Genomic DNA, 23777 nt, shown 5'->3' on the forward strand with positions numbered 1-23777 from the left:
AGAAAGTGTTGACATATTTCTCAAATTCCAAGAAATAGGAAATTTATGCTTTTAGGATTGGGAGAAGTGGAAGAAAAGTGCTAGTTTTTTCTCTTAGAAATCAATCAATCTATGGGTAATTAATAAATAATTAAGGAACTTTTTTGAATTTGATGTAGTGGGAGATAAACAAAAAAGAAACATAAAACTGCCGGTGACCTTTAGAGAGACAAATCTGGCCTACTGTCAATCCAATCAAGGAAGCATGTGGCTTCTTCAACAAGTTCCTACCATGTGTGGATCACAGAGATAAACAAAGGCATCCAGGAATGTCTTTTCTAAGCAATACAAAGCAGTGTATACATAATTGCTAAGGGGTATCTTATGTGAACATGAACTAGTCTGAGAAGAATTTGCATCAAAGTACTAAGCTTAGTACAAAGTATTAACTCATCAATCAAAATGAACCAATGGAACTTTGAAAGATTGGTGGGGTTTAGATAGGCAGAGAGGAGAATTAAAAAAAACAAAACAAAACAAAAAAAAAACAAGGGATTTTTTTTTAAACCAAGGCGGTGGAAACAATACATTTGTGAAAAATGAGAATAGCTTCTTGGAGATTATCAATAAGTTAAGTAGGTGGGATGGCACCACATTAACGAGAGCTTAAAAAGCCAAATGGAAGACCTTAGACTTAGTGAATAAGGAAATAGAAAATCAATGAAAGATTTTTCTTAGAGGCAGGGTTACATGATGGAAATGGTGCTTAGGGAAGATTAATTTGTCAAGGGACGGCAGTAAGGATTATGTGGGGGCCTTAGTGAGGAGTCCAGCCAAAAGGCTATTGTAGTAATACAAGCATTAATTAATGATGAATACCTGGACTAGGGTGTTTGCAGTGAGAAAAGAGAGAAAGGAATGCAAATGAGCAATATTTTAAAGTAAAAGCAATTATAGCATTTTGAGCTGGAAACATTCTTATAAATTATCTAGATCCTTGAGCGGATGCCCCTCATTTGGGGAATGGCTGAACAAGTTGTGGTATATGAATATTATTGCTCTGTAAGAAATGATGAGCAGGCTGATTTCAGAAAAACCTGGAAAGACTTATATGAACATGCTGAACTAAGTGAGGAGAACCAGAAGAAATCATACATAGTAACAAGATGATGTAATGATCAACTGGGAGGGACTTAGTATGGCCGTTTAAAGCAATTCCAACAGAGTTGGGTTAGAAAATACCATCTACGTTTAGAAAGAACTATGGAGAATGAATATGGATTCATTTCCATATTTTTCGTATGCTTGCTTTCTTGTGATTATTCTCCTTTTGGTCTGATTTTTCTTGTACAACATGACAAATATGGAAATAGGTTTAAAAGAATTGCACATATTTGACCTATACCAAATTGCTTGCTGTCTTGGGGATTAGGGGAGGTCAGAGGGGAAAAGAGAAAAAAAATTGGAACAAAATATCTTAGAAAAATGGATTTGAAAACTATCTTTACATGTATTTGGAAAAGTATAAGATATTATTAAAATTTTATGGAGAGGACACCGATGTCCAAGGGAAAATAAATTGCTCCAGCTTGAGCAAATAGTTAAAAGCAGAGAAGGAACTTGGAGTCAGGATCAATGCAGTTTATCTTTTTAAAAAATGACATTTTATATATTTGATGTCACGGTCTACATATCTAAATTCTAATAACATTTATTGTATTTTCCTACTGCTGTTATCATCATTTCACTTCACTGAAGTTCTTACTTGTTCAGTGTCACAAATATCAACAGCAGGACAATGCAACATGACCAGAGCCAAATAATTTTTCAAAAACCAAGGTGAAAATGGCAATCTCACTCCAATGATGGTTTTACTTCTCCGTGTTTTCATTGACTCCTCAGAGTCTCATTTATTTGGAAGCCAGAAAAGCAAATATGAAATTAAATAACCAGCAGAAAACTAGAATATATTCACCAACAGTTTAGATAAAGTCTAACTTTTGTTCTAGAGAATTTCTTTACCTTGAACTAGAAATTGATCCCTTGATGCTATTGAAAAAGCAGGACAGTAGCATACCATTTTTGAGCTTGTTCTTGATTTTCTCACTAAAATTTTTCATTGCTCAGGGGACTCAGATTCTTTATAGGATTTCTACCATTGTGATTTCCCCTTGGATTGTTGTTTAAGTGAATACAGACATGGGAATTGAGGAGATGCCTGCCAATTGAGGAATGACTAAACAAGTTATGGTATATGATTGTGACAGAACACTACTGTGTTGTAAGAGATGATAATCTGGTTAATTTTAGAGAAAAAAAAAACTGAGGAAAGACTTGCATGAAATAATGAAGAGTGAAAATAATGGACCAAGAGAATATTGCACATAGTAATAGTAACATTATTTTAAGAATAACTTTCAATCACTAAATCATTTTGAGTGTTATAAATATTCAAACCAACTACAAAGGACTCAGTAAGGAATTTGCTAGCCACATTCAGAGAAAGAACTGCAAACTAGAGGAATATATACTATGGTTTTTACCTATATCAACATATCTGTGTCTAATAGTAGCTTTCTCTGGGGCAGGGTGAGGAGGGAGGGAAAAACTAAAGCCCATAGCAGAAAACAAAAAAAAAGGTAGAAGGGGGTACAGATAATCAGGGTAGCTTTGAAAATGATGTATAGTATGTGTTAGATAGTTTTTTTCAAAAGAAGTAAACAGTGTGAAATGGAAATTCATGGTTTTATATAGGAATCATGTTATGTTGTATACAAGGAAATTTTTTTTTTCTTTTTGGATTGAAGTTTGAAATGAATGAATATACACACACACACACATATAAGTATATACAATCACACTCTAAATACAGTTGTTCCAACTAATTTTGTTTTGTTGGCGTATCACTACTGAATTATGACCAAATCACATGGGATTGTCACAAAATTCTATAGCAATGCCATTTGGCCATTCCCCTATGATGCACATCTATTGGTTGGTTATGAATGAACCTATTGTTAAAAACGGGAAGCACACTGCTACCCTGAACACAAGCTACCTTAATTGCTGTCACAGTATTTACAGCATATGAACAAGCATTGGTCTTAAAGAACAATAGTCCCTCGCAGTGTTATTCCACCTTACTATCTAGCATCATGGTCTGAATCCCATACTGGTTAGTTCAGTTCTACTTCCTACTTTTCCATGAACATTGTCCTGCAAGGACCATTTACAGGGAGCACTTGCCACTTCTGTGGCAGGATGTTGGATAATGGAAAGTTTACTGGATTGGTAATCAAGAGTCCTGAAGTATAGTCCTAGCCATTATATACACACACATACACACACGTGTGTATGTATGTGTATATTAAATAAATATATATATATGTATATGTATATATATATGTATATATATATATATGCGCAAAATAATTTGCGGGGTGGGCTAAAACATTATTATAGGCAATCAGGAAAGGCCTTATTCTTGTTGACTAAGCTGCATCAACAAATAAATGTGTACCTGAAACTAATCATGTGAAAATAGGAGAATACCATTGTCTAAATGGGTCTATTCTAAAATATTCTAAATCACTGACAGCTACCTTCCTCTGTGACGTGGATTCAATTTTGAGTCAGGAAGTCCTGAGTTCAAATCACATTTATTATATACTATTTACATATATTATTAGGTTAAGTCACTTAACCTTTCCAAGTCTCAGGTTTTTTTTCCCCCATCTATACAAAGGGGTCAAAATGGCATTAGTGCATTCGCAGAGGGTGATCCTAGGTCCCAGTAAGACAATCTATTTAAAGTAAGGAATAAAATGTGGGACCCTCCAAGCTAACAAAGCTCTGGCAAGGCTCTAATTTAACTCTTTTATATAACCATCTCAAAGAATGAAGGATTTAAAATTAGTCTATTGAGAATGGGAAGAAAAGAGAGAGAAGAAGGAACATGAAATGATTGGGATTTACAACAGCTTAATATTTGAGCTGTCAATAAGCCTGCTCTACACTTTGATGAAAGAGCCACATGTGTTGTGTTTGCTCTGTAAAAGCCAGCCTCCGATTCACCATTTTGTGGTATCTTTTCTGAAAATCTCCCAGAGGTGGTAATCCCTTCTCACTCTCCTCCTGAGGATTTTCCAGAGGAAAAGGCGAGGCCTCCAAATAAATTAAATACCTGCTATTTATGTAACCGAGGTGGAAAGTCAGGCTTCATATTACCTGCGTTTCAAGGAAGCAATCCAGGTCCATTAAGGCATCCCTCTACTGCTTAAAGGGACTTGTAGAACCAGTGGAAATGGAGCCTGTACCTCCTTAACCCTTGCCATGCTTTCACACTTGCTTGTAAATGAGCACTTGGGTCACTCCCTAAAATAAAAGTTAAATGTGAGAAACCAGAAAATTTAAATTTTTATGGTAAAACGAGAAGGCTGCAGAGAACGGGTCTTATGCTTGGAGACAAGCAATTTGAAAAGCAATTACAGGACCAAACATCTAAGATTGTCTAGATGCTTCCTATAGTTTATTCAGAGCCAAAATCTTCATCTCAGAGGCACTTCATTCTGTCTCTTTCTATGAGTCTCTGAGGTTCGGGAACAGTTGCCCTTCAAAGTAGGAAGCCATTAAGCTCATGGTCCTCCACGAGAGGCTGCCAGCTACTGCCTGTATAACATCACAGGTTTATCAAAGCCTCCCCAGGAAACAGCAAACTTCCTCCAGCTGTTCCTGAAGCAACAAGGCACTGGGTAGGGGAAAAGATAAGCAGTTTTTCCTTAAGGGCCTTTTGGGGATGCTTTGATCCTTCTCTCCTGCCTCCCCTTTCTCTTCTGTTTTTCAAGAATAAATACATATATCATCCAGATTACACAAATACAATCTAATCTTCTGTCGTTTGGCTATTTGATCAATTTCCAATTTAACAAAATTTCTGTTTAAATGGTTAAATGTGTTCAGGAAATAAAAATGGATCTGCTTAGGAATTGGCATTCTAAATAAAATCTTTAATATTAGTGAAAAATCTGAAAACATTTTTGCAGAGTGGGGCATACTATGGAGAGAGGAGAGTTAGAATATTTGCAATTTGGATGTCTAAAATGCTGATCTCACAATTAAAATGGTTATAAAATGGCACTTTTATTAATACTGAATCAAGCATTCAGAAATAATCATGACTGTGGCCAAGTAATCTCTGTGCCATGTCACTATCTCGATAATGATGGTGATGATAATGGAAATAATGATTCTAGGTATATTTGGATTCAAGGAAACACCCTCAAAAATTTGACTGTGAAAGACCATCTTTAATCTATCATGCTCTAAGGAATGGTTTATATTATTGGGGTCAATTGACTCTATTTGGAAATTTCTTAGATATTCTAAAATGAAGGAGTGGCAATTATATACCTAGATACACGCACTTGGACTTGAGTGCACACACACACACACATTCTCACACATAAAACAATTAAGTAGCCCACACTGGAGGATCAGCCTTTCATGCTGGGAAACCAAAGCAGGATTCCTTGTTCTTCAGGCAAGCAGGGAATAGGAGAAGTCATGATGCAGCCAAAGCAGTAATGAGGAGAGAGAGCTTAGCTTTGACCCAATTCCACATGCTTGTCTGTATAATTACTGGAGGAGGGGCATTGTTACTTTGGAAGTGTTAAGTGGAAATGTTAACATTGCCTCTTGGTAACTACTATAGGGATGTTAGAGGATAATGCTCTTTAGTCATTTAAAACTTGAAGAACAAAAGATAAACTTTATGTAACAGTTATTAAAATAACTTCAGAATAATCCCTAGGCTATCAATAAATTCTCTGCTTTGATTAAAAAAAAATACTTCAGTGGTCCCATGATAATAGGGTGAGTACTTCCTCCACCAATGCAAATCATAACTATTCACACATTTGTTTCCATTGTGATTTTGTAATTTCTCCATAAAGTATCTGTCCAATGTACAAATCCAGTTCATAGTGAGCATGGCACATGAGAGTAACTGTTACATATTATATTGATAACAAGCAATTGTTGGGAAAAATTACCTTGGAAGCTAAGTCAATTCTTCCATGCAGTTGTTAGAAGGCCAACAAAAAGATATGAAATAGTACAGATCCTACTGAACTTTGATCAGCCGGAATATTATAAGGATTGTATTGGGATCCTTCCATCTTAATAATTGATATTTTCTGTGAAGAAGGAGAAATGTCCTTCAAGAAGATAAAGATGGGAAAAGCCACAGGATCTGGCCAAAGACATACAGAAGAAATCAGCTGGGAAGGACATAATTTTAAATGCTGCTAATTATTTCCAATTTTTTCCTTAAAGAGGGGAAGATTCCCCCAAATGAAAACAAGAATTATTTTATTTTTTTAAAGTGACCTAGAAGATAAAACAATATTAATAACTACTAAACCATATGTCTTTATTTTCATCTCAATGAAGTATTATTATTTTCTGTGTTCATTGAGTATATCTTTAAAAACAAGAGAAATGAATATAGATTTTCACAAATCACTTTCTAGAGCAGATTGCATCTTCACTCTCAGACAACTGATTAAGAATTGAATAGCATATATAATCTGGTCTCAATTTTTTTTTTAATCTCAAAAGTATAAAATACATTTTAAAGAATTCTCTCTCTCTCTCTCTCTCTCTCTCTCTCTCCTCTCTCTCTCTCTCTCTCTCTCTCTCTCTCTCTCTCTCTCTCTCTCTCTCTCTCTCTCTCTCTCTCTCTTGCTGAGGCAATTGGGGTTAAGTGAGTTGCCCAGGGTCACACAGCTAGGAAGTACTAAGCATATGAGAAGATTTGAACTCAGGTCCTCCTGACTTCAAGGTTGGTACTCTATCTACTGGGCCACCTAGCTGCCCTTTAAAGACTTTTCTCAAAGTGTCTCTTGGGGTTAGTTTAAGATCATAAAAAAAATTTTATGACAAATTAAAAAAAACTAAGAAACTTTGTTCACAAATACATACTATAAGCAGTGTCAGGCATAAAACAAAGAAGCTTAAATTCATGGAAGGTAATTTCTAGTGTCATGGAAGATGTCTTGAACAAAATCTAAATAAAAAAGGGATTCTTTATCCAACCAGAGGTTACTTAGATTCTGCCATGTGTTAATTACAGCAACTTTCTCAATAAATTGAATTGTAGGAGAATGTAAATAGATCTCACCATCCACAGGGAGAAAAACAAAATGGGTATAAATGCTTATTGTCCAGATTATGATATACAGTTGGACTGACAACCATTTAAGTTAATCCAAAACATGCATACTTTAAATAGACAGTGAAATAAACAAACAAACAAAAAAACAATAGGAGAACCAGATTGTATTTGATTAATTGTTCATTGTTTGCCATGATTCTAAGTTGCTTGTCCATATTCTGTTGATGATATATATCTGTGAATCATGGTACCATGATCTCAGAACATGCAGAATTACAGATGACCCAAAGGGCAATAGAAATTCAGATGGTAGTGGAGCAAATAGCTTATAATATGTTGGAAACGATACCTTTTCCATGAAAAGTAACGTAAGGGAAATTATTGAAGGCATATATGAATGGAAAAGAAGGTAGACAATTATCAAGGGTGAAGAATAACAGATCCACAGACTAGGTGTTGCACTGTATCTAAGAAATATTAAAGGAACCAGACAAAGGTTTCCAGGAACTCATTCATTTTCTTACAAATGGATAAATGCCCCTTGGGGGAAAATATTATGCTATTTGCTTTGAGATAAGCCAAATGTAATGCTGCCAAGTTGGGTAAATCCATCTTCACTGAAACCTAAGTCTCTCCCAGGGAAATAAATGACTTCCCAAAAATCCAGACCATTTTTAAGTCATTAAAGACCTGGAAATGACGGTTCTCTCCAAGGAAAACACACTGATATGGGATTTTCAGACACAAAATATTTTGATTTATTTGTTTTTTTAAACAATTTACACTAGTAAAAAGTGTAGTAAAATAAATTGGAATCTACAAGAAGATAACCATTTAGTATTCCTAAATATCTTTCATGTGGCTTTTCCTATGGAAAGCCTTTGCTGATCTTACATGGTAATGCATACACACTTTCCTCTACAAATTATCCTCCATTTCCTTATTTGTTTATATTTTCTATTCTTTTCAGTAGGATATCAGTTTCTGGAGGGCAGAGACTATGAATTTTCTTTTTTTCTCCCTTTGTATTGCCTCTACCTAACAGCAGGCATTTAATAATTGCAAGACAGAAAGTAGTTTTTATCATTTAGTGTGGTTTAAGGGAACCAGACAAGGATTCAGAAGTCCTGGGGTACGGTTCCGACTCTATCACTGACCCCCTTTGTTCTGAGCAGTCGCATCATCTCCCATTTTCCAAATGTGTCTAGCAAATATCCTTGCGGTGAGCTCTCCTAGTTAAGGTCAATGATGTTTTTTGTGTTGAGAGTCCAAATGATCCCGCTAGAGTTCAGGGATCTTTTCCAATGCTATTAATTCAAGCTATCATTCCAATGCAGTCTTCCTACTGTTAACGACTATTGACCAGCATCACAGTCCAATAGAACCAAATAACATCTATTAACTTCTACAAAAGGATATTGACCTCAAAGGGAGAGTAAGAAAAGAAGTGCAAGTATTTTCCCCAATTATCTCCGATGCACATTTCTCTTCTACCTTGGTCTCTGGATTAGACTTTACACAATTTTTCCGTAGTATCAATGAAAGTTCATATCTAAATGGAGCTAACCTAGTGGGGGACGCTTTTCCTTATTACCAACAAAGTGGGCATTATATGTCATTCCTTACTTCTCGAGCCTTAGAGCTGACCTGCCTACAAAACCCAGCATGGACGTCATTCTTGGAATCTGAGGCTCAGGGGTCAATCTCTGGACCTTTTAAAAGCTTGGAATTTTTAAATAAATTTTTAAATAAAAGATCAAATAATGAGCTAAAGAACTGACTGGGTCACATTTTACTGGGTCACATGTTGACCCTAAAGGTCATGAATTCAAGGTTTTTCCCTTTCAATGTCATTTTCTAAAGAGAAATTTAGTCATGAGAGTACCTTCACATAGAAGATAGTTGAAAGGAGTGGATCGAATGTCTGCTGGGACACACACACACACACACACACACATACACACACGCATGCATGCACGCGCGCGTGCAAATAGTTCTAGCTATACATTCAATTCCAAAAGACCTGATTACCCCCATGGTTGGCAAACTTACACCAGTAACCAAATATCTATGTGTATTCCATGGTCCACATGGGAACTGCATTAGACAAGCACTTTATTTCATTCTGTGTAAGCTCCCAAGGATTGGGCTTATTGTCTGGTGTGCTGTTACATTCTCCCCTCCATTTGAAAACTTTCTTATCAGTGACAAATCATTGAACACATAATCCTGTAGAACTGCTCTCTGTGTTGGAGGGAGGGCATAATCACTGCCATTTCACTTTCTTCCCAGGTGCCATTGAGGAAAGAGTACCAAAAACTATGGTGTGATCTTACACAGTCTCATCTATGTGGGTAAAAATGACAATCATCCCCAATACAGGGTTATGCAGATTCAACAAAGGGCATTTCACAACGTTTCCCATAGATTACTCTTTGCTTAGTACTCAGCAAGGATCTGTCTTAGTGCTTAAAATATTTTCCAAAACCCAAAGGCAAAAGAAAGAAAAATACAAAGAAAACTGATTTCTTGTTTCAGAAAGAAATATGATCCTTAGAGGGCTTCCGAGACCATAGGATTTAGGACTGAGCTGGACTGACAGCTATCTCTGCCTCCCACCATCAAGTAAGAAAACATCAGGTGTCTGAACAACAGCTGGGGACCTGCGCTGCGGGTGAGGGGACTTGGTATTTCAATTATTTTCTTTTTCTATCAATAACTTCTTCTCTTCTCCTCCTCTCATCCCCACATCACTGTGGAGTTGATCATTGAGTAAGTAAAAAGAAAATTTCCATCTTAGAGTATTGGGACTCTCCATATAGGGGCTAGGGACTTAGGTTCAAAGAAAGTTACCCCCTCACCCTCCATCCTAGACAAAAATTCTACCATGATTCCTCCAGCACATAAAACCATCCAAAAGGGTCATAGACTATTTTGAAAATGTCCATTTTTAACCAATTTCTTCTGACTCCTTATTCAAAAATCATCCCAAACTTTACCGTATGGATCTGTATCACAATAAAATGACTCCTACTTCAGCCCCAAATTCACCCAGTAAAGACAAGTAGACACAATTAAATAAAGTCTCAAGGTAATTAAGGCAAAGGTAAGAAAGAGAATTAAGGGATGACTATTGAAGTTTCTAGGCAAGCAGACAAACCTTACCCTATATTTCATAAGATCTTGAAATAAAAGTCGATGCAAGAGGGCCGGTAGGCTCTCTGACGAGGACCGGTGGGCACTAAATACTCTCAGGGCTGGCTCTCCCAAAGGGAGAACAGTTATATTGCCTTCTCAGGGCTCTAGGGGTCTCTCCATGGGATTTTGTCTCTTTATACAGAGCTGTTGCCCTGGACTTCCATTCTGCATCCGTTTCCCTACTATCGGTCACTTGTGTGTAGTGCCCCAATTCCACTCAATCAATGATTTTCCATGCTTCTACAAAACCATCCCCAAAAGATACCCAATATTATACCCAAATGAGAGAAGCCAGGTCAAAGAAAGTGAGGAAGGAAGCCAAATAAAGTCTTCTGAATCCTTACCCGAACTGGTTCTGTCTGTACTGTCACAGCCAGAGAAAAGCAGCAGAGACAGTGCTACATTACCCCCTTAGTCTACTCATGCACCAAATCTCTGCAAGATATTTCCATTACTCCTCATCACAATTTATCAGAAGCAAGTTCTTCCTCTTCCTCTTCCCCAAGGAGAATTGTCTGTAGAGCTCTGACTTTGTTAGTAAAGCCTGGACTCAGTGGGCAGTATCCTATTAAACTTGTAGAAACTGACCTTAGCTAGCACTTAAACTCTTAAGTCTCATTCTCTATTCTTGCAAATAAGGGGATTTAACTAGGTATTCTCAAAGGCCCATTGTTTGGGTTATGAATTGATGATTTTATAATTAATTACATGATATATTATAAATTTACTTGCTTAGAATTTCTATACTAAAACTGCAATTGAGAGCAGTAAAATACTTAAATTCTTTGCTTTGGAATGGCCCTGAGAATCATTGGCCTAAAGGTGGAAAACCACAGGTCAGAGCCTTAAAGTAAAAGAAAGGCAAAAAAAAATCAGAAATGAAAAGAATTGGATGAAAAAGAATATATTTTGCAGAGATATTTTACAAAATAAGTATTTCTGTAAAAATGTAAAGACTAAAACAGTTTGGCATTAAACACTAAAGGTCTTGACTTAGAAAATACTACTCTTAGTACATGATCTAGAGCAGGGTATTTTCACTTGAAGTCCATGTATCACCTGGGAGAATGTGAAGAGATTTTAGGGGTTCAGGGAACTTGACTAAAAAATGCACGATTAGTTTAAAATAATTGGTTTCTTTTGTATTTCCTTTTATTTAAAAATACTCTGAAAAGTGATATATAAGTTTCACCAGTCTGCCAAAGGATCTATAATACCTACAAGGTTAAGAACTACAATATAGATAGATCTTCTGAAGTAGGGAGATAGCAATGGTGGATTTACCCTTCCTTAAATATATCCTCTGAGATTGTGTTTTAAGACACCAGCCTACCCATCTGTTGAAAACTTTATTAAGTTGACGTCTGAGAGTTTTCTCAGAATAATTTACAGCCAGGGCAATTCTTAGCATTGACTTTTATCGAAATAGACTTGCCACATGTCCTTTTTATCTCATTTATTATTTATATTATTATATTTATATTATACAACTGTTCACATACTCAATTAAGCACTTAACGGAATCTATAAGCTGAACTTAAATTCCCGTCAGATCTCTCTCTCTGGTGTCATGGACTTAGATGCTATTCAAGTAGAGCCATTTTCAATGACTAGAATAGGAAGAAAGTCCTTTCTAGCTCTAAAGAAACATTGCAGTGCTGTGGGATGAGGACTTAGGATAAGCAAAGAAATTTCAAGGCACAAACCCAGACTCTCATACTCACGAACCACATAACCATGGGCAAATTATTTAGCTTGTCCTTTCCTCCCTTCCTCTGTTTCTCCCTCCTTCCTTCTCTCTCTCTCTCTCTCGCTCTCGCTCTCGCTCTCGCTTTCTCTCTCTCTTTCTCTTTTTCTCTCTCTCGCTCTCTCTTTCTCTGTCACTCTCTATTTCTCTCTGTCTCTCTCTGTTTCTGCCTGTCTGTCTGTCTCTGTCTGTCTCTACTTGGTTTTCTCTTCCACAAATTTAGAGTAACATTGTATCAACAACTTCTCACTGTGTTTGGGTGGCAAAGCTCTGAAAAACTTAAAGTGATATAGTATTATGAGTTCTTTTTAAATAAATGACTCAATTGAATGGACCTCTCATAACCATACTGAAGCAAGAATCAGAGATGAAATTGTTCAGTTTTTTGTGCCAACCACAATTGACTTGGACAGTGAAGAAGGGATGACACAATCTTGATCTGCACTAACAATTTAGGGGAAAAAGTATGCTCCCCAAAGGCCATGTGTCTATATGCAACTGGGAATTTTCACTGACAACAAGAGAGCTGAGATGCTGCAAATGCCCATTGTATCCTGATGATTTGCTGATTAACTGAGGAATAGAAATCCAGATCTAGCATGGCTAAGAATAGACTGAGATAAAGTTGGGGCAGGGGAAATAATGGAGAAGGAGAATGGAGATTTTTAATCTATAAGAGTTAGCTTTGTCACAGACAATGAATGGGATTAATGGAACTTCCGAAGTCCAGTCTTTTCTGGATCATTTTTTAAAGTAGAAAGGCAAGTTTACCCCTAATAAAAATCCAAAGATTGTCATTTTTGTCTTTCTTCCTGGAGAGAGATTACATGCTAGAAGGCAGAGTACTGAACTTGGACTTAGGAAGAACTGGGTTCAAACATGGACTGACTCACTCATTAGTTGTATGACCTTGAAGAAGTCACCTTAATATCTCCACTTCTCAAAGAGATCATTCTTCACTCTTTAATGGTGATAATAACAGAACCTACTTCACAAGGTGTTGTAAATATCAAAGGCTGTCATGTGTACCAATAGCTGCATACATGTGAGTATATATACATATGCATATCTATCTATAAAATGGGCTTTATAAATGTGAGCTTTTATTATTTCTGAAAATCAAGTTTTTTGTGATTCAATTTCAATAACCCCCAAAGCAGGTGTTTTGACAGGTTGCAGAGGAAGCAACTGTAGGAGGATAGGGTGTTTGAGGTGCATAGAGATACGAATTCCAATTATGTGGTAAATATTAGGGAAGATGTCCAATCTTGGACAGCTTAGCAAATAGGAGCTAGAGATGGAACTGTTCATTCTGAGCAAAGAAACAATGTAACCTGGGAGGCAGAGATGCATCATTACACATGATGGGACTTCACCATTCAGGAATGAAGCTAATAACCAAAAGAAAAATGGCAAGGAAACTAGACTAAATGTATGTGAATCACAGTTTTAGGAAGGACATGAGTGGGAAGGGGACATCCAAAGGATTTAAAACAAAGTTAAAATATCCTAAGTCATGCCATATGAAGAGCAATTAGGAGAAGTGGGGTATAATAGAAAGAATACTGAACTTAGAATCCTGAATTCTAATTTCAGTTCTGGATGTATTGTTCATAGCTTTGTGCAAGTGACTTACTTTTTGGAGCCTTAATTTGGTTATCTATAAATAATCAATTAGCCTCCAAGACATTTCTAGCTCTGGATCAGATTGTTCTTGATTTGAGGTTTGTAAACATTTTCTTAAAAAATGTGAAAATTATTTTTCTATGTATTTGGTTTCCTTTGTAATCCTATGTATTTCATTTTATGCATTCAACAATATTAGTCTGCAATGGAACCCATTGCCTTGCAAGGCTGCCAAATGGATTCACAGCCCCAGTATGGTTAAAAATCCCTCTTCTAGTTCTTTGATCCAATGACACAAGAATAATGAATATTTGCCCTAGAGAAAATAATAGTCAAAAAGAAAAGTGCTAGGTGGATGGGAGAAAGTCAGGAAGAGGAAGGAGCTTGAAAAGAAAGTAACTGTCTTCTGGGATTTGATGAATTATTATTTGGAAGAGTGATGGGATCAGTCTATCTAGTACTAGAGGTCGGAACAAGAAAGAACAAGTAAAAGTTACAAAAATGTAAGGTGAGTCAAATGTAATTAAAATTATATAGAAATGAGTTCAGATAAAGCTTCCATTACCTCCTCTCTAGTATCATGGAAGGGCATTGTTTTCCAAATATAGGTTTGGAAGAGGTGACTATGAATCCCTTTTACCTAAGAATCTATGTTTGAATCTCTTAGTCTTGTTTTGTATTCCTTTTGAGGATTCTTTTTTTCTTTTTTTGGAATCTGTTCTTTTGTTTTTTTCTTGTTTTTTTGGTTTTTTGTTTTATCTAAAAAGAGACCTGTATTCACTTGTCTAGACCATGACAGTAACGTTTTAATTATTTTCCTTCTTCATTTTTTTCCATTTCCAAATTACTCTTCTGTCTATTGCCATATTAATTATCTTTATGCACTGATCTGGCTATTTCACCTGCCTGCTCAATACTTCAATGGCTCGCTATAGCTACTGTAGAAAGCCCAGCTCCTGTACTTTTATCTTGTCTTATCTTATCTTTGAAGGCTTCCAGAATGTGTTACCATGCCAAATTTCCAGATTTATCTCATGCTACCATCATTTGATGCAATAAAGCTTCAGGCAAGGCCAACCTTAGTCTAATACAGTAAAGCCTTGGGAGAAGAAGACATTCGTGATTTTTCTCCAACCACCCAGCTTTTAAAATACTCTTGGAGAGAGTTTTAAGAGAAGACTAAGACTAATGCTGAGAAAAAGAGCATAGTAACAGATGGACTGTGACATGTATACTAGACAATCTAGATTAGTCACCATCTTCCACACACAATCCTTAGTTTTCCCATTTCTCTGTCTTTATTTGCATTTTCCTGAGCCTTTAATATTTTCCAATTTTTCCCATCCCTAATGTTGCAATTAATATTTGACTAACACAGTTATTATGAAGATCAGATGAAATCACATTTGTGAAACAATTTATCAACCTTAAAGTACCATATGAATGCTTGCTACAGCATTTATAGAACAATTTAAGATTTGCAGGGTAATTTACCCTTTTTTACTGCACTTACTTCTCAGGATAACTCTTTAAGTAGGTTGCAGTGCTCCCTTTACTTCACAGATGAGGAAACTGAGATGGAGAGAAGTTAACTAGCTTAATCATGGTCAAACAGAAAGTAAGTATCTGACACAGGATTCAAAATTAGGTCTTCATGATTCTAAGTTTAGATCACTATTGTCATATCATCATCATCATAGCCATCATCGTCCACATCATCATCATCATGCCTCCACCCTTGATTTTGAGTTTTAGTACCTCTTGATCTTTCAAGGTCATCACCCAGATTGTTAATATATGAGCTAAAGTAGTCAATAACAAATAATGATCAACAATGTCTGAATAAGTTACTCTATCTAAATAAAATTGGCATTGTAACAAGGACCTTCAGTTCCATAAACTAAGGAATAGAAAACTTGGAATTTTAGAATTTGTTAAGGGGACAATTAGAAAGACATTTTTGCATGGCAGGTAAGGATGATTCTTAACATCTTTAAAAATTGCGCCATATGTAAATTACCTTCACCTATATAAATAGCCAGCCCTGGTACTTAGGAATAAAAATAACCATTATCTATATGTTTGCCTTTTTAGTAATACATTCAGAATTGAGAGGCAGTGTAAGTGTAAGTGTACATGTACATACAAGTGTAAGGTGTAATCATTGTACATGAAGGGTTACTTTGTGAATTACGAAGACTAAAGTTAAAATTCTAAATCTGACAAATAGTAGCTATGTGATCATAGGCAACTCATTTAACCTTCTAGGATACTAAACAACATTCTATGATTAAGTTATAGAGTTGTTCATCTATAGTTATGAAATGAGTTTTTATCTTAAGAGTTTCATACATCAATATAATCAATGGAAAGAAGAAACAGGAGGAGATGGAGGAAGGGGGAAGAGGAAAAAATAGGAGAAGAAAGAGGAAAGAGAAGGAGAGGGAGAATGGAAAGGAGAAGGAGGAGGAGGAGGAGTAAAAGGAAGAAGAGAAGAAAGAGAAGGAGGAAGAGAAACAGGAGAATAAAAAAGAGATCGCTTAAGAACAAGAGCAAGGATTATCACGGGATGTTGCATTGTCAGTCATTTTGGAAAGCAAACAAATTTTCTCTCGTCAAAACTTCTTATTTCACAAATAAGGAAAAGGAGGATAAGAGAAATGGACCTTTATTTTTCAGAGCATGTAGACTACATTTGGGCTCATATGAAGCCCTAGCTTCTTTGTGGAGCCTTTCCCGATTCTCCTCAGATTCTAGTCCCTTTTCCTTCACAAATGATCTTACACTTATTTTGTATAAACACACATATGTTGTCTCATCATATTTTTAAAAAACATTACATTAATTGAACTAAATACAAAATAAGAAAAAAAAAGAAAAAAGAAAGACAGAAAATAAAAATAAAACAAAACACAACACAACACAACATCGTCATGCATCCAACAGAACATCGGGGAGGATTGAAAATATATAAAAATAAATTTCCATTTCAAAAAAGCATATATAATAATAAAAGAAGTTATATTCACAAGTGTGAATCTTTTCTTTGTTTCTCTGTAGGTTATTCTTTTGTTTTCTGCAGCACAATTTCTACTTTATTCTTTTTCCCTCTTTCATTCTCTCACCTCCCTTAAGCAGGCTTTAGTTAAGCATAGACATATTAATACACACAGACATATACATATGCACATACAACACACCCATCCATAGACCCTTATACATATGCACATATCTATATACACATACATACCTCACATACTCACACACACACACACACACATATACACACACACACACACACACACACACACACACACACATATATATATATATATATATACACATATATACATACACACATATATCCATATATAAACATCCATCTAAAACAATACTAATATGGATTTCTCTTTTGCTCAAATCTTTAGGTTTGACTTTGTCTGAAATCAATGGTTACTTGTCCTACATTTTTTCTAAGATCCTAGTTTCTGTATATCTATTTTCTATCCCTGCTAGCTCTTCTAATTTAATTCTGTTCCTTCACTTGCCTTACTGTTACTTAACCTCCCTCCACCCATGGTTCCCTCTTACATCTTCTTTCCTCATCCTTTCCTTCCCCCTACATACACATACATATCTATATACATATCTATCTATCTATATATATAGTATTGCCTTTGTAACCATTCCTGATGTGTTTAAGTTTTCAGAACTATGAGCCCTCTTCACGTGTGTATTTATATGTGTGCGTGTGTGTATATATATAATGTATACATTTTATGTATACATAAATGTACATATATATGTGTATATATAAAACACATAACTACTATATTTAACTTTTCCTAGAAATTTTTGCTTTTTTAGGTATGGCTCATATTCAACTCTGCCCCAATCTTTCTTTTAAGCAACCCAATTACTAATATCAATCTTAAACCTATGGCATACATTTCCGTGTTAAAAAACAAAACAAAACAGAAAAACAATTTGTCCACGTTAATTTCCTTGAAATTTATCTTTGGTATTGGCTCTTATATATTCAGTTTTCTATTAAGTTCAAGTTTGGTTTATACAAAGTCCTGAAAATTTGTTGAATGGCCTTTTCCCTCTCATTCCATATTCTGTATAATTTTGCTAGATATATTTTTGGCCTCAGGCCTAGTTGTGTGTGTGTATGTGTGTGTGTGTGTGTGTGTGTGTGTGTGTGTGTATATATATATATGCTTTCAGGACTTGTTTTTTTTCATGTGTGCATGTGTGTGTATGTATATGTTTGTGTGTAGGTGTGGGTGGCTGCTCCTAAGTCTTGTATAGTTTTAATTGTAGCTCCAGCCTATTTGAATTTTTTCTTGTTTCTTGCAAAATTTTCTCTTTGATCTTGGTTTCAAAATTTGGCAGTAATATCCTTATGTGTTTTACACAAAGGATCTCTTTGAGGTGGTGATTAGTGGATTTTTTTCCATTTCTACTTTCCTCTCATATTCTATCACCCTAGGCCAATTTTCTTGGATTATTTCTTACATAAATTACTGTCAAGATTCTTTCTTTTTGGGGGGTCACAGCTTTCAGGTAGTCTAGTTATTCTTATATTTTCTCTTCATGATCTGTTCTTCCAGATCTGTTATTTTTCCTCTAAATGTTTTACATTCTATTCTAGTTTTTCCTTCATTATATTTTGTTTTGTTATTTCTTGGTCTCTTATAACTTCACTGGTTTCCCCTTCCCCAATTCTATTTTTCGAAGAATTATTTTCTTCTTTAAGTCTCTCTCTCTTTCTTTCTCTCTCTCCTTTTCTATTTGCTTAACGTTTCTCCATAATCTTCTTGTTATTCTACAATCTATTAAAAAATTTAAAATTTTTCCTCAATTTCTTTCATCTGATTTTTAAATTCCTTATTGAATTCTTCTAGAAATTCTCTGTGGGCAGGGAGCCATTTAATATTCCTCTTTGGGGTAGAAGAAGCTCTTTTTACTCCCCCTCTGAAGATGAACGCTGGTCTTCCCAGTTCCCATAGTAAGTTTCTATGATTGGGTCCTTTCTTCTTTGTCTGTTCATTTTTTATACTGAGAAGTATTCATGTAAGCACCTTTACCTGTGGATGGGATGGAGCCTTGGGCTCCCCTTCAGCTCTCCCCTCTAACCTGGAACCCCGAAGATCTCCCGCAGCATCCCTGTCCCCCTGCTTCCCCACTCCCAGTGTTTGGTGCCTTCCCTCCCAGGGCACAACTGGCCCTGGTGAGGTTCCCTCGGTCTTTCCCTACTCAGACTTCCGACTTCTCACCTGTCCAAGAGGGGAAAGTCCCTGTAGTTTTGGCTGAGGCTGACCTCCAATCCCACCTGGCCCCGGGGCTACCACTGGCTGTTTCTAAAGCTGGCCTGGAGGCCTTTGCACTTGACACTCATTAATCCTCATCTGGAGTCTTTCTTTGGGGCTTCTTGGGTTGTTTCAGGGGGACCCCTGTTCTTCCCCAAGTGTTCTTTGGTTTTTACATTCTAAATATGGTGTATAATCTATTCTTCTATACTCTCTCTATAGTCTATAATAGTCTATATTCTCTCCAAGGCACAAATTTGTTCTTTTTGCAGGGGAAATCTGAGCATGAAATTTGCCGACTTGCTCTGCCATCTTTCCAGAAGCCCCCTCTTGTCTCACTATATTCTAAGCATCTTGTTGGCCAAGACTGTTTCACTTAGGCCTTTCTCTCTCTAGTATTCAACCAAGTGCTTTGCATATAGTAGGTGCTTAATAAATGTTGATAGATCATAGGGAGCTGAGGAAGCCATCAATTAAATCCTTCTCTGTTAAGCTGTAGTCCATACTACACTACACATAGTGGAGTTTTACACCTTAATCTTGGAAATGGACAGTTGATTAAATGAAGGTGTTAGATTTCACCATACATTTATTCAACACTTTCCCCTGTATTAGTATCTCACAATGCATAAACCCATGGCTGGCTTGGTTAAAAGCAGTTTCTGTCTCTAAAGAACAGCATTGCTTTGTTACCCGACTATTTCTCTAGAGCGTGCTCAAAAAAGTCATCAAATGCTTTCTTCTACCTCATGTTAGACACACACTGAATACGGATCGGGCATCAACTCAGTCCCAGGAGCCGGTTCCCAGCACTCGGTGCATTTGCATGCAATTCTTCCTAAAGGGAGGTATAATGAATACCAATTTGTCAAAAAGACCTGTTAGCTTTAGAAAGTATTCAGAATCTTAACAATTTCAATTTAAGTAATAGACATATCATATGTTTGATAAAGTTTCTTTCACCTGACAAAACAGAGAATGCAGAGAGGGAAGGAAAGATGAATGGATGACTTCAGGGAGACCAGTCATCTCTGCTGAGGAGGTGGACACACATACACACACACACGCACACACACACACACACACACACACACACACTCTAAAAGCTAGTTAAAATTCATTAATGGGTGATTGGCGGTTAGATACATCCAATCTCATTGAAGTCACTTAGAATTGGAAAGTCTAAAATCCTCTGAATGCTCTTTTCTGAGAATACTAAGAGAATTTCAGTCGCCCAGGCTTGGATGGATGCTGGAAGGCATTTCTACCAGAGTGAAAACTTTCACATTTTCTGAATCCAGATCCTGATGCATTTCAGGGTGATCTTGTTAGTCTACAAAGCTCGCAAAGTGTATAAAGTAAATCTTGGACATTTTTCTGAAAAGTGCATAGCATTGTAACAATTATCACAGAGTCACATATATTAATAAAAATACTATTCTTCCAGAGAGCATCAAATGTTTCACAATCCATGTTTTCCATGAGGCATTTGTTAAATGAGTATTATTATAATTTTATCTTATGCATGAATGGGGTATTGCCTGATGTTAGGCCTTAGGATTAAAGGATACCCACCAACTGGCTACTATGCAGGAGAAAGGATAGTAGAGACAAGGATCCTAACTTTGTGGTTTGGGTTAAACCACTTGATTTCTTTGAACCATAGTTTTCAATCAAAACATAGTCAATCTTGGATGGAGGAAGACCCAAGTTCATTGTTTCATTTGTCCTTTTTATGGCCCAGTCAGTTCTCTAAGACTATAAATTGTATATAAGTTGTTATTCCACATTGGTGGAAAAAATTTTTCTTTTCGGGACCTCCCTACATTTAGAAAACAAAAGGTACATTGAGTGAGTGAGGGTGTGTGTGTGTGTGTGTGTGTGTGTGTGTGTGTGTATGTATGTGTATGTGTGTGTGTATGCACATGCATGCATGTGTTAGTTCTAATTGTTTCCCAGGATTGTCACAATGGCTATATAAATTAATGTTTTCCGTGTCTAAACCTCTTTCTTTTTAATTTTTAAAATGCTTTATTTGTACTTTTTTTAGTGTCTTTCCTTAACAACCAACTTCTCTTTTTTCCTCCACAAATTGAGCCCCTCCCTTATAACAAATGAATAATTAAAATAGATCCAAAAAGGACATATTTAAGAATTCACATTTTATTCTGTTTATCCAGCTTCTCACTTCTCCAAGAAGTGAAAGATATGCTTTATTGTCAATCTTCTGAAGTTATAATTGATTGCTGCTTTAGTTAACATTCTGAGGTCTTTTGGAAAAGTTCCTCCTCACATTATGGTACATATGACATTCTCCTTCTTCTGCCCACTGCATTCTGTAATAATCCTTTATATATCTAGCTGAATATAGCCTATACTTCATTTCTGGAGGCACCATACATTTCAATTGCATACATATCCTGCAATTTGTTCACCCATTACTTTGCCAAAACTTTCTTCCACAAAATAAGTATTCTATTCAAGACTAATCTTCTTATTGATCTTCACCCCAATAAACCCTGTTCATTTTCATTTCTATGCCTTAGAGTACGATTTTGTAAACTTTTCCCAATTGTGACCCTTTTTCACCTAAGAAATGTTTTGATTCCAGGTTTATCAGTATATAAAATACATATACAAATCAAATATTTAATGATAAGAAGTCATAATTTTATGATCCCCATATTCAGTTATGAAATCCCTTATGGGGTCAAGACCCACCATTAAATAAGCCAGGCTTTATTGTATCCCAAAGAGATCACAAAAGAGAAAAAAGGATCCACATTTGCAAAGACATTGGTAGCAGCTCTTTTTGTGGTGGCAAAGAACTGAAGATGAGTGGGTGCCCATTGAATGGGGAATGGCTGATTAACTTATGATATATGAAAGTAATGGAATATTATTCTTTTATAAGAAATGCAGAACAGGCAGATTTCAGAAAAGCCTAGAAAGATGCATAGGGCTGATGCTGAGTGAAGTGAGCAGAACCAGGAAAAAATTATACACAGCAACAGCAAGATGGTATAATGATTAACTATAACAGAATTAACTTCTGTCAGCAATTCAGTGATCCAAGGCAATTCCAAAAAAAAAAAAAATTGGATGTAAAAAGCTATCTACATCCAGAAAGAAAACTATGGAGGCTAAATGCAGATCAAAGGATACTAGTTTTACCTTTTTTCTTTGTTCCTTTTTTTCTCTTTTATTCTGATTTTCTTCCCCAACATGACTCAGATGGAAATGATTCAAAATATATGTACATGTAGAAATTAAAGATAAATAAATAAATTTAAAAAATAAAAAAGAAGCTGGGCTTTAGAGTATATTAACTTTTTTTTTAGCTCTAGAAGTCTTTGTTTAAGTCCTCTGTCCTTTTCTTTATAGGTTAGAATCTTATATTCAGTTCTTCTATACTTCTGATGAAGGCCTGGCTTCCATGAAGCTTTCCTTGATTATTTGTTTTTTGAAATTATAGGCTAAGGATACCTATCTCCTTTTCAAACTCATTTGAGACATTAGATTGCTTTTGACAAATTGACAAATTACATAGAATTTCTGGAGCTTGTGTTAATGAAGATTTTTCAGTGGCATGAAATTCTTCACTTTTCCCTCTTTATACTTCATAAGCTCCTGAGTTCAGGTCTTATATATCTAAATCTTGGGTTATAAATTTAATTATTTGTTTCCATAGCCTTATGATTTCTCTACATTCCCATCGAATGATTTCTCCCTGGACCTTACCCTCTAACATACTATCATCATAGTATAATCCATGGATTGAGCTTTGAGGAGTCATTATTGTTGTTGTTAAACCATTTTTTCTCATTTTTAAGAGAGCTTCTTGGGACAAATTATCACCTTGCTATTATTTTTATATTCAATTTTCTATGAATAATTATACAGATGGAGAAAATAATTATCTTGGTTATTGAATAAAAAACTATTGAGATACAAGCTTAACCTTTCATTGAAAGTATCATTGGTAGAATCCCAGTTATAGAGTAGATAGAAAGGATGATATATAGCTTATCTTATTCTCACATAATTTTAATGTCTTTTCAGTTCTTTTTACTTTATAAAGAGTAAAATCCAGATAGCATAGAGATTATGAATATTTGATATGGTGATAAACTGTTAAAATGTTCTAAAGTATATTTTTGTTTCTCACAAATAAATGTTGATTTTAATGAATCAAAAAAGTTTGATCTATAATAATAGTACAATTCAGGTACAGTTGACAATTTGTTTTGTATGATGTTTTTAAGTTTTATTTTAGCCTGGAGGTTTGCTTCTGATTCTAATCATTCTAATCAACAGGTCATGTCTTACAAAACCTTAGTAGCTGTTGACTTTTTGCAATTTGTAGTAGTGAGTGACAATTATCCACCATTTCTTTGTTCCACACTGACGATTGTCAGGGCTCCTTAAAAATAATTTTTTATTAGTCCTTAGTTGCAGTGGTCCTGAACGGCCATATAGTCACCTCCCATTCCTCAGCAATCTGCCTGACAGTCATTTTTTGTGGGGCATATCATTTGGCTGAATTTTAGAGAATGTCAACCGCTAAGAGCATTTTGATTTAACCGTTGAGATCTTAGTTACTTCACAGGGTTTTTTCCAGAGATTGGTGTTGAAATGTTAATCTTTCTATAGCTGTGTTAGAGTGATAGACCTTGTGTTTTGTTAGTGCCAGAAGTATTATGACCATCAAAGGACTCAAAAAATAATATACTTCAGG

The sequence above is a fragment of the Antechinus flavipes genome, chromosome 6, assembly GCF_016432865.1.
Source record: "Antechinus flavipes isolate AdamAnt ecotype Samford, QLD, Australia chromosome 6, AdamAnt_v2, whole genome shotgun sequence".
Lineage (NCBI taxonomy): Eukaryota > Metazoa > Chordata > Mammalia > Dasyuromorphia > Dasyuridae > Antechinus > Antechinus flavipes.